The following is an 11,237-nucleotide window of genomic DNA, read 5'->3' on the forward strand; positions in this document are numbered from 1 at the left end:
ATGGATATTTATTCCAAAATAGCTCTAAATCAAACTTGGTAGACATATGATTTACTGTTTGATCAAAAGAAAAAAAATACTATGGAGATGAGAAATTCCTACCCCCGCTAGGGGTGAGGAATGGGAGGGTTTGAGATATAAAAATAATGAAAAAACACGAAGTCCGCCTCCATGGTGTAGCAGTTAGTGTGATTATCTGTCAACCCCGGAGGCCCGGGTTCGATTCCTGGCACTGTCACGAAATTTGGAAAGTGGTACGAGGGCTGGGGCAGGGTCCACTCAGCCTCGAGAGGTCAACTGACTAGAAGGGGGCTCGATTCTCCCTTTAGCCGTCCTCGAAGCTGTTTTTCCGTGGTTCCCCACTTCTCCTCCAGGCAAATGCTGGGATGGTACCTGACTTAAGGCCACGGCACTTCCTTCCTCCTTCCTTGTCCATCCCTTCTAATATTCCCATCCTCCCTCCCCCCCCCTCAATAGACTCCTGTTCAGCATAGAAAATGAGGACGCCTGGGCGAGGTACTGGTCCTCCTCCCCAGTTTTATCTCCGACCCAATGTCTCATGCTCCAGGACACTGCCCTTGAGGCATTAGAGGTGGGATCCCTCGCTGAGTCCGAGGGAAAAAGGATTAAGAAGAGAAGAAGAAGAAGAAGAAAACCTATGTTAATGTCCAATCCCTTGTTTATGTGCCTCTGAGATGAATTGTGACGCTTTAGATACCGTTTAAGCCCATGTTCAGCCTCCATTGGAACGAGGGCTGAGATGGGGGTTGAAAGTAAATAGTCTAAAATGACATATACTGTAGGCCTATTAGTATTGAATCCACAGTTTTTGGGGGTCGCAACACTGATCGGTGGCAGTCTTAATGACGGTTGGTATCGTGTGCACCATATCTTCAGCACGATGGGTAAATACTGTACATGCAAACATTTTCTTCTTTTAATAGATCAAATATTTACCAGTCAATTCGGGCTTCCACGAGGAAAAAGGTTTATTCGAAAATGAAGTACAGTAATCTAAAACTGGAACACATATAAACAATAAAACTACATAATACAGTATATCGTAAAATATCTATCATAGTCTCAGTAAGGAATTCTACAAAAATTGACTTCACAAATAAGGATGATACGAATCCGAAAGGTAAAACTATCCGGGTAACGCCGGCTACTACAGCTAGTAACTCAGTAAAATCCAGTAGCAGCCCTCTTGAACCTCCTGAATTCTTCAAGGACGTCTTAGAGTTTTGTGCGACAGTACATGGGTGAAACTGCAGGGGATCCAACCAGTCCTCAGGCTGAGGACTCAACAAACAGAAGTAACTTGACTGGTTACCTATTTACCGTTGCAGAATCACTTCAGAGACTTCTTACATTTATCAGCAGCCTTGTACTATTTTGTTTTAATTCCCATTGTGGGTGGAAGGATTGAACACATTCACGGTATCCGCTATCGTAAAAGGTGACTATAAGGAAGATACACTTGCTGCGCTCAATTTGGGAGCGTTGGCTGGCGAACACGGAGCCCCTAGCAGATACTGAATATTTTTCAATGACTTATGCCAGGTTCCTCTGTTCATCCTTCCTATACAATCCCACTCTTCCGACCCCTATTGTGTTAGGTTTACGAGACCTAGGGTGCCTTCAGTTTTCCCACTCCTCGTAGCTCTTCCTTTTTCCTCCGTTACCTTGATTTTTCTCCCCTTCTAATTAGTTAAAAAGTGATGTGATACCATGTGTATTCAAGATTAACTGGCGTTTTAGCTGAGAAGGGAATTTTTCATCATCATCATCATCATCTGTTTACCCTCCAGGTTCGGTTTTTCCCTCGGACTCAGCGAGGGATACCACCTCTACTGCCTCAAGGGCAGTGTCCTGGAGCTTCAGACTCTTGGTCGGGGGATACAACTGGGGAGAATGACCAGTACCTCGCCCAGGCGGCCTCACCTGCTATGCTGAACAGGGGCCTTGCGAGGGATGGGGAAGATTGGAAGGGATAGACAAGGAAGTGGGAAGGAAGTGGCCGTGGCCTTAAGTTAGGTACCATCCCGGCATTTGCCTGGAGGAGAAGTGGGAAACCACGGAAAACCACTTCCAGGATGGCTGAGGTGGGAATCGAACCCACCTCTACTCAGTTGACCTCCCGAGGCTGAGTGGACCCCGTTCCAGCCCTCGTACCACGTTTCAAATTTCGTGGCAGAGCCGGGAATCGAACCCGGATCTCCGGGGGTGGCAGCTAATCACGCTAACCACTACACCACAGAGGCGGACAGGGAATTTTTGAATTTCATATTACAAGCACATAACTATTCAATTATTCACTTGGAGATGAAGCAGGAGAAAAAATATCTTACGAAATCTGTAGTAAATGAATTCCATTTACTTCTCTGCACAGTATTCATCGTGAGGCTGAACGGGTCCCGAGCACATTTACACCCTTAGGTAACCTTCTAGTTTACCTCTAGGGTGTAGTGGTTAGCGTGATTAGCTGCCACTCCCAGAGTCCCGGGTTCGTTTCCCGGCTCTGTCACGAAATTTGAAAGTGGTATGAGGGGTGGAACGAGCTCCACTGAGCCTCGGTAGGTCAACTGAGTAGAGGTGGATTCGATTCAATCCTCAGCCATCCTTGAAGTGGTTTTACCCCATTCGGCCTCTGTTCAGCACAGCAGGCGAGGTACTGGTACTTTTTTCCAGTTGTATCTCCCCGATTCAAAGTCACGCGGGTAAACGGATTAAGAAAAAAAGATATAAACTTCCATGTAAAATCCTAGTCTTTTTCACACAGCTTCATGAGAACAGGTAACGTAAGGTGTGGCCTAGATTGTGCACAAATAACGAACCGGTTATTATACTTCGACTTGCTCCAGATGTAAGACAATGACATTCACGAAGCAGTGCGTGTTTTCGTGGTGTAGTGGTTATCACATCCGCCTAACACGCGGAAGGTCCCCGGTTCGATCCCGGGCGAAAACACTTTTTTTAAAAAATTCAAATTCCTATATCAATCTGCGTCAACACAGCTGTTTATCAGATCTGTCTAACGCTATGACGACTAGGTAATGCTGTGATTAAAATATTCCATAATATTCAAAGGAGAAGTGTAGTCAAAGACATGACAAGAGGGATTAATCGTAAGCATTGGTAAGTAAGGGTTGAGTTTTATCAATCATATTCGCCATTTACAATTATTGTGACGTTATTACGGAATCAGTGTCCAGATATTTCACAGCTCGTTCTCAGTAGTCCATCCTAAACTAGGGACAATTATCTGAGTGAATGATATACGTATGCTGTTATAACATTGTGAATTGCTATTCAATTATATAGTTCAAGTTTCATGAAACAGAAGTCCTACTTATCCCTAAATCAATGTTTGAAAAAAGACTGGTTAGCTTATTTGAATGTTTCCTAACATAATGAAAGTGCAGATACACTAATTTTTTTTGCGTCGCACCGACGCAGATAGGGCTTATGGCGACGATGGGACAGGGAAGAGCTAGGACTGCTAAGGAAGCGGCCGTGGCTTTAATTAAGGTACAACCCCAGCATTTGCCTGGTGTGAAAATGGGAAGCCACGGAAAACCATCTTCAGGGCTGCCGACAGTGGGGTTCGAACCTACTATCTTCCGAATACTGGACACTGGCACTTTCTTTCTTTCCAGGGTTGGTTTTTCCCTCGGACTCAGCGAGGGATCCCAACTCTACCGCCTCATCTGCAGGGTCCTGGAGCGTGGGACTTTGGGTCTGGGAATACACAGGGGAGGAGGACCGGTACTTCGACCAGTCAGCCTCACCTTCTATGCTGAACAGGGGCGTAGTGGGGGGATGGAAAAATTGGAAAGGATACACAAGGAAGAGAGAAGGAATCAGCATTTGCTTGGAGGAGAATTGGGAAACCACGGAAAGCCATGTCGAAGATGGCTGAGGAGGGAATCGAACCCTTCGCTACTCATTTGACCTTCCGAGTGTGAGTGGACCACGTTCCAACCCTCGTACCACTTTTCAAATTTCGTCGCAGAGCCGGGAATCGAACCCAGGCCTCCAGGAGTGGTAGGCAATAACACTATCCAGTGTTGATACACTGACGTGAAAAACACACTCTCGTATTGTATTAATTATGTTAAGAACATGAACAGAGTTTGACCGTGGATTGAATTAAGACTCCCTATCAAGTAAAAAATATCCACTCAGGCACCGGAGGGATTCGAACCCTCGATCTCCTGTTTACTAGACAGGCGCTTTAACCAACTAAGCCACGGCGCCAACTGTTAGTTGCCTGCGTTCTTCCATGTTCCTCTATACCATAATAACAAGATATTCATGATGAAAAAATTGGCACACGCCCAAATCCCGACAGGGCGACCTACTCAACGCTACTTCAAGTTAGTATTTAAGTCATTTTCCTACATCAGGTGCCAACAAGTCCGCCTTTGTTGTGTAGTGATTAGTGTGATTAGCTGCCAACTCCTTTGCGGACAGCCAAGCGGCCATTAAGCCACTAGAAGCAGTCCGGATAATATCCAGAATTGTCTGGTACTGCCATTCATTTCTGCTGAACATTGTCAAAGTAATATGGGAACCAGGGCATGCAGGTATAGAAGGAAATGAAAAGGCAGATAAACTGGCCAGGAAAGGGGCAGAAACACATTTTGTAGGTGCCATCGCTATTGCGAACAGTCTCCATTGCAGACACACCATTAGTAGTCTCGATGTGTCTATTTCCTACAGATAAGCTTTCGTGAAATAATGTATCTATATTGTACTTTTATTACAAGTGCAAGTGCATAAAGATTCATTGTTAGCGCTAACCGGGACTGCGGGAACCTTTTTTTCTTTTTAGAGCACCTCGCTTGTTTTCGAAGTAGGCCTGCCGTGTAGCTCCGCACATGAAGTTAACGGCAGGGGGTCGGAAAACCCTCGGACGCCATGAACCCGCACGGTTAACCTTACTCGGCCTTTAAAATAATAAAGACCTGATCCCATAATTAACTGCTTTCTTTCCTTTGTCAGAATAACTGTTTGCATTTTTTAAGAAGTTTGTCGTTTTTACTGCTAATTATTTGCGTATTAATTTGACCTTATAATTATTTCTCATCTATAAGATTCGTCATATTTTTACATACATACTATTAATAATACACTCTTATTTACAACATACGTTTTCTGAACGAACGACACGCTTATTCTGAGGACAAATGGCACTACATCCAGAAACCTTTCCAATTCGCCATGCGCATTGTACTTCCTCGTGCTTCGAGTAATTCTTTCATCCAGTTTACAGTAATTTCTTTTTATTTTAGTTCCATCCAAATTTAAATCCGTCCGCATAACTAAATGATCTGAATTCTCTGTGCCCAGAGACAGGTGATGAGATCTCTTATTCTTTGGTGAGGCCTTCCAATTCTCCTACTGATTTTGTAATTCAACCCTTCAATTGTATTGTTTGTTCTATGTCTAATGTTAAAACAGTTCCACATCTCCACCGGAATAGATTCATTCAGCAGCCATTGATCAACTAAATAGTCAAAGAATTCCGTTAATTTCACATTCGGTGGAGCTTGATGGTGAATTAGAAACCATCCACTCCAATCAAGTTCGGCACGTTTTCTTACATTTCGTCTGATTTCTTCGTTTTCCTTGTAAAGAGTCGTCAGTCCTCTTTCCTGAACCTTCCTCCACAGACATTGCGTGAAATGAAAAAAAGCATCCGTGAATCTCAGATTGAGGGAATGTTTCTCTTAGAGCAAAAATAGCACCAGTCTCAAAGTCTACTGCGAATTTCTCTAGTTTCCATTCTGGAACAGCTTGCACAATGTTTTCGAGCATCCGAATATTTATATGTTCCCTTTTTCTTGTCATGAAGAACTGCAAATACTACAGAAGTGATATTAGTTGCACTTTCACTACTTCCCAGGTCCACATGTATTGTGTATAGTTGGGAAAACTGGCTGCTTACACCCTTAAATGTACCGTCAACGAAAAACATCGTTTTGTATAGCAACATTTCCTTAGCTAATGAAGTGGCGAAATTTAACATTCTCTCATCAGTGCCGTCATCTGAAATGGAAAAGCCCTTTTCGTCAAACATTTTCAACAATTCTTCACTGAGGATGATTTTTGACGTTAACATCGGTTCTTTCTGCACTCAATGAACCTTATTCCTTCCATACTACATTGAATGTTTAATATTTGCAAAGTGAGGGTTGTGTGTTACAAGTTCATATCCTTTATTATGCAAATTTTGAAATTCTTCAGAATAAATAAGAGGTATAGAAGAACTAGGCTCTTCTCTAGCCCGTTCCTTTCCTCGAAATATTGCTTGTTTTAGATCCAATTGAGTCTCATCAGGTATGCAATCATGATTTACAATTCTCACGACTTTATTACCTAAAATAAATAAGCAAATAAAAAATAAATAGTAATTAAATATTAATAAAAATGAATAACGAATATTTAATAATAAAAAGTCCGCCTCTGTGGTGTAGTGGTTAGCGTGATTAGCTGCCACCCCCGGAGGCCCGGGTTCGATTCCCGGCTCTGCCACGAAATTTGAAATGTGTTACGAGGGCTGGAACGGGTTCCACTCAGACTCGGGAGGTCAACTGAGTAGAGGTGGGTTCGATTCCCACCTCAGCCATCCTGGAAGTGGTTTTCCGTGGTTTCCCACTTCTCCTACAGGCGAATGCCGGGATGGTACCTAACTTAAGGCCACGGCCGCTTCCTTCCCTCTTCCTTGCCTATCCCTTCCGATCTTCCCATCCCTCCACAAGGCCCCTGTTCAGCATAGCAGGTGCGGCCGCCTGGGCGAGGTACTGGTCATACTCCCCAGTTGTATCCCCCGACCAAGAGTCTGAAGCTCCAGGACACTGCCCTTGAGGCGGTAGAGGAGGGATCCCTCGCTAAGTCCGAGGGAAAAACCGAACCTGGAGGGTAAACAGATGATGATGATGATGATGATAATAATAATAAAAAACAGTTACTTTGGTTGCTAATAAATACAACCAAATTAAGTTTAAAATGTCTACACGCTTCATAACACGTGCAGAGAGACTTTAAGTTTGTCAATCTGGAAAAAATGAATTAGGACCACAAATAGTAAATGTGATTTATTATATTTTCAACTAAAATTTAAATGAATCAGAATAGAGAGGTATAGATATTAAAATCTGTTAAGATTAAGTTCTCTTCCATCCTTACTTAATCTGTTTACCCTCCACTGTTTGTTTCTCCCTCGGACTCAGCGAGGGATCCCACCTCTACCACCTCAAAGGCAGTGTCCTGGAGCGTGAGACTTTGGGTCGGGGGATACAACTGGGAAGGATGACCAGTACATCGCCCAGGCAGCCTAACCTGCTATGCTGAACAGGGGCCTTGTGGGGGATGGGAAGATTGGAAGGGATAGACAAGGAAGAGGGAAAGAAGCGACCGTGGCATTAAGTTAGGTACCAATCCAGCATTTACCTGGAGGAGGAATGGGAAACCACGGAAAACCACTTCGAGGATGGCGGAAGTGGGTATCAAACCCACCTCTGCTCAGTTGACCATAAATTATTGTGGCAGAGCCGGGAATCGAACTCGGGCCTCTAATCACTACACCACAGAGGCGGACACTGTTACATACCTTTAGAAAATAGTTTTCCTTTGCACTTCTTCGTTTCCTCCTTCAAACAAATCTACAGTATGTGTAACACCATTTTTACTCATTCTAAACTGTCAAATTATAATCATGCAATAACGCACCTGGCTTACCTATCTCCGTCTCAATAAATTCCATAAAAGCACAACGATTAATTAGCGGTAACAAGCAAACGAACTAAAAACCCAACACAGTGGTAGTGCTAACGTTCTGTATGACAACTAGAGCAGAACTGGATTGGTAAGATGGGTGGAAAACCCTGGAACGAGCTGCCACACTTCCCAAGTAGTGCAAGTACATTTTATCCGAAATCGAGACTGTGTCCGCAATCGACACGGCACCCATTTTGTAGGCCCAGAACCTGTATAAGGGATTTCCTATGACAAACCCGACACTACATAGGAAATTGGGTACAAAAGAAACAAACGAGAACTGGAAAAATACTCCAGGATGCAGCCTTGCAAAGGAGCGGATAAAAGGACCAAACAAGAAGCATACTAAAGAACGGTTGAAACTCAGCAGCGAAAATATAAGATGGGTAGTAGGACTGTTGACAGGACACTGCAATCTGAAAAACACCTACATAGAATTCGAGTAATAAGAAACAATATATGTAGGAAATGCAATGAAGCAGAGGAATCAGCTGAACACATACTTTTCGAATGTGAGGCGCTGGGTAGAATCAGACTCTCCACACTAAGACTACCAGGTGAAGAGAGAGAAAAAATCCAAGAAGACCCAATAAGAAGAACCTGCAGCTTTGTGAAGGGAGCACGTATATCTAGGTGCGAATGAAGGAAAAACATGGTTGCAAAAGATCTTAGATGTCGACGCTAATTAGGAACTAATATTTAGAGGCCCCATGAAGAAAAGAAGAAGAAGAAGAAGCTGCCATCCTCAGAGGCCCGGGTTCGATTCCCAGCTCTGTCACGAAATTTGAAAAGTGGTACGAGGGCTGGAACGGGATCCACTCAGCCTCGGGAAGTCAGCTGAGTAGAGGGTGATTCGATTTCCACCTCAACCATCCTGGAAGTGGTTTTCCGTGGTTTTCTACTTCTCCTCCAGGCAAATGTCGGGATGGTACCTAATTTAAGGCTACGGCCACTTTCTTCCCTCTTCCTTGCCTACCGAGCTCGATAGCTGCAGTCGCTTAATTGCGGCCAGTGTCCAGTATTTGGGAGATAGTAGGTTCGAACCCCACTATCGGCAGCCCTGAAGATGGTTTTCCGTGATTTTCCATTTCTACACCAGGCAAATGCTGGGGCTGTACCTTAATTAAGGCCACGGCCGATTCCTTCCCACTCCTAGCCATTTTTCCTGTCCCATCGTCGCCATAAGACCTATCTGAGTCGGTGCGACGTAAAGCAACTAGCAAAAAACTTCCTTGTCTATCCCATCCAAACTTCCCATTACCACACAAGGCCCCTGTTCAGCATAGCAGGTGATTCCGTCTGAGCGAGGTACTGGTCATTCTCCCCAGTTGTATCCCCGACCCAATGTCTCACGCTCCAGGACACTGTCCTTGACTCGGTAGAGGTGAGAATCCCTCGCTGAGTCCGAGGGAAAAACCAACCCTGGAGGGTAAACAGATTAAGAACGAAAGAAAGAAAAAGGTGCTAACAATACACCTGGTTGCACTTATAAAGGATCGCACCAAGAGAATGGCTGCGTGGTTTGGATTAGGTAGTCATCGGCTTGCATTCAGGATAAAATGGGTTCGAAACACCCCCCCCCTCCTGTAGATGGTGTTCTGTGGTTTCCCATTTTCACACCAGGCAAATGCTGGGGCTGTATGTTATTCAAGGCCACTGTTGATTTCTTCCTACTCCTAACCCTTTCCTGTCCCACCGCCATAAGATCTACCTGTGTCGGTGCAACTTAAAGCAAGTTGGAAAACTAAAGAAAAAATAAACGCTAGCCACATGAGCCAAATAGTTACCTTCTTCTTCTTCTTCTTCTTCTACCACTCTATCTATATAAAAGTTAAACTGTGTGTGTGTGTTTGTCTCGCATGGATTCCGAAACTACTGGAACGATTTCGCTGAAAATTTCACAGTATTTTCTTATTACTCCTGAATTCCGGCTCCATGGATAAATGGTTCGCGTGCTGGCCTTTGGTTCAGAGGGTCCCGGGTTCAATTCCCGGCCAGGTCGGGGATTTTAATCTCGTCTGGTTAATTCTTCTGTCCCGGGGACTGGATGTTTGTGTTTGTCCCAACACTTTCCTCTTCATATTCAGACAACACATCCCACTATCAACCACCGCAGAAACACGCAATAGAAATTACACCCCTCCATGTAGGGTTGGCGTCATGAAGGGCATCCGGCCGTAAAATATGTCCAAATCCACATGTGCGGCACAGTCCGCACCCGCGACCCCACAGATGTGGGAAAAGCGGTGGAAGAAGAAGACTGCTGAAACCATTTAGTGGTTTGAATGAAATCCAATGGGTAGAACTTTATGAGTAATTTTGTGTAGATCTCTTAATCTACTTACCCTCCAGGGTTGGGTTTTCCCTCGGACTCAGCGAGGGATCCCACCTCTACCGCCTCAAGGCAGTATTCTGGAGCTTCAGACTCGGGGATACAAGTGGGAAGGATGACCAATACCTCGCCCAGGCGGCCTCACCTGCTATGCTGAACAGAAGCCTTGGTGGGGGATGGGAAGAATGGAAGGGATAGGCAAGGAAAGCGGTCGTGGCCTTTACCTTCCCAGCATTTGCCTTGAAAAGAAGTAGGAAACCACGGAAAACACTTCGAGTAGGGTTGAGGTGGGAATCGAAACAGCCTGTACTCAGTTGACCTCCCGAGACTAAGTGAACCCCGTTCTTGTCCTCGTACCACCTTTCAAATATCGTGGCAGAGCCAGGAATCAAACTCGAGCCTCTGGAGATGTCAACTAATCACATTAACCACTACACCGCTGAGGCGGACACCCTTTCAGTTTTGCGTGGTGTTACTATGGAAAATTACTTGCATATATAGGCCTACAAAGTACAGGTTGGTATTTCAGTTTTCAAATTCATCGAATGGAGTGGCCGCGCGTGTTAATGCGCTGCGGCTATGGAGCCAAGCTCTGCATTCGGTACACGCATGGGTTCGAGCCCCCCCCCCCCCGCCCTCCTCGTCCTGAGGATGATTTTCTGGGGTTTTCATATTTACTTCCAGGCAAATGCTGGGATAACTCCTATGCATAGGCCGCAGCCGATTCCTTCCACATTCTTACTCACCTCCATTTGTTTCTCAACTGACGTTGCCGTCAGGAAGGGCATCCAGGGTATCCGTCCATAAAAATCATGTCATATAAATTCATCTCACCACATCCCTGACCCCGTATCAAAAATCGGGACTAAGGCGTAGATACACATATACACAACTTTTGTTTTCATATTTAGATTTTAAATCGTAAGTTCGAATCAACCATTTTCCACTAGTAAAGGTGTCCAGTGCGAGTGCTCGATGTTCATTGCCTACTTCGTTTCTTTGTTTGAATGCGGTTGGTATACGAATGGCAAACACTGACAACTGAGATGTGGCGTGGATATGAAGAGGACTTGCTGGAGAGTATCCTTTAATTTTCGCTGGGCGTGGGACTCTACAGTGC

General features: G+C 44.7%; 2 non-coding genes across 2 annotated transcripts; one reads left to right on the top strand and one right to left on the bottom strand.

Annotated features, from left to right (window-relative positions):
- Window positions 1-2,897: 2,897 nt before the first annotated feature.
- On the top strand, window positions 2,898-2,970 carry TRNAV-AAC (transfer RNA valine (anticodon AAC)). The gene has a single exon. It is a non-coding gene; the product is annotated as a tRNA-Val (tRNA).
- Window positions 2,971-4,186: 1,216 nt separating this feature from the next.
- TRNAT-AGU (transfer RNA threonine (anticodon AGU)) lies at window positions 4,187-4,260 on the bottom strand. Its single transcript has one exon. It is a non-coding gene; the product is annotated as a tRNA-Thr (tRNA).
- Between the last annotated feature and the right edge of the window lie 6,977 nt (window positions 4,261-11,237).

This window comes from Anabrus simplex, chromosome 3 (genome assembly GCF_040414725.1).
Source record: "Anabrus simplex isolate iqAnaSimp1 chromosome 3, ASM4041472v1, whole genome shotgun sequence".
In the NCBI taxonomy this organism is placed as follows: domain Eukaryota; kingdom Metazoa; phylum Arthropoda; class Insecta; order Orthoptera; family Tettigoniidae; genus Anabrus; species Anabrus simplex.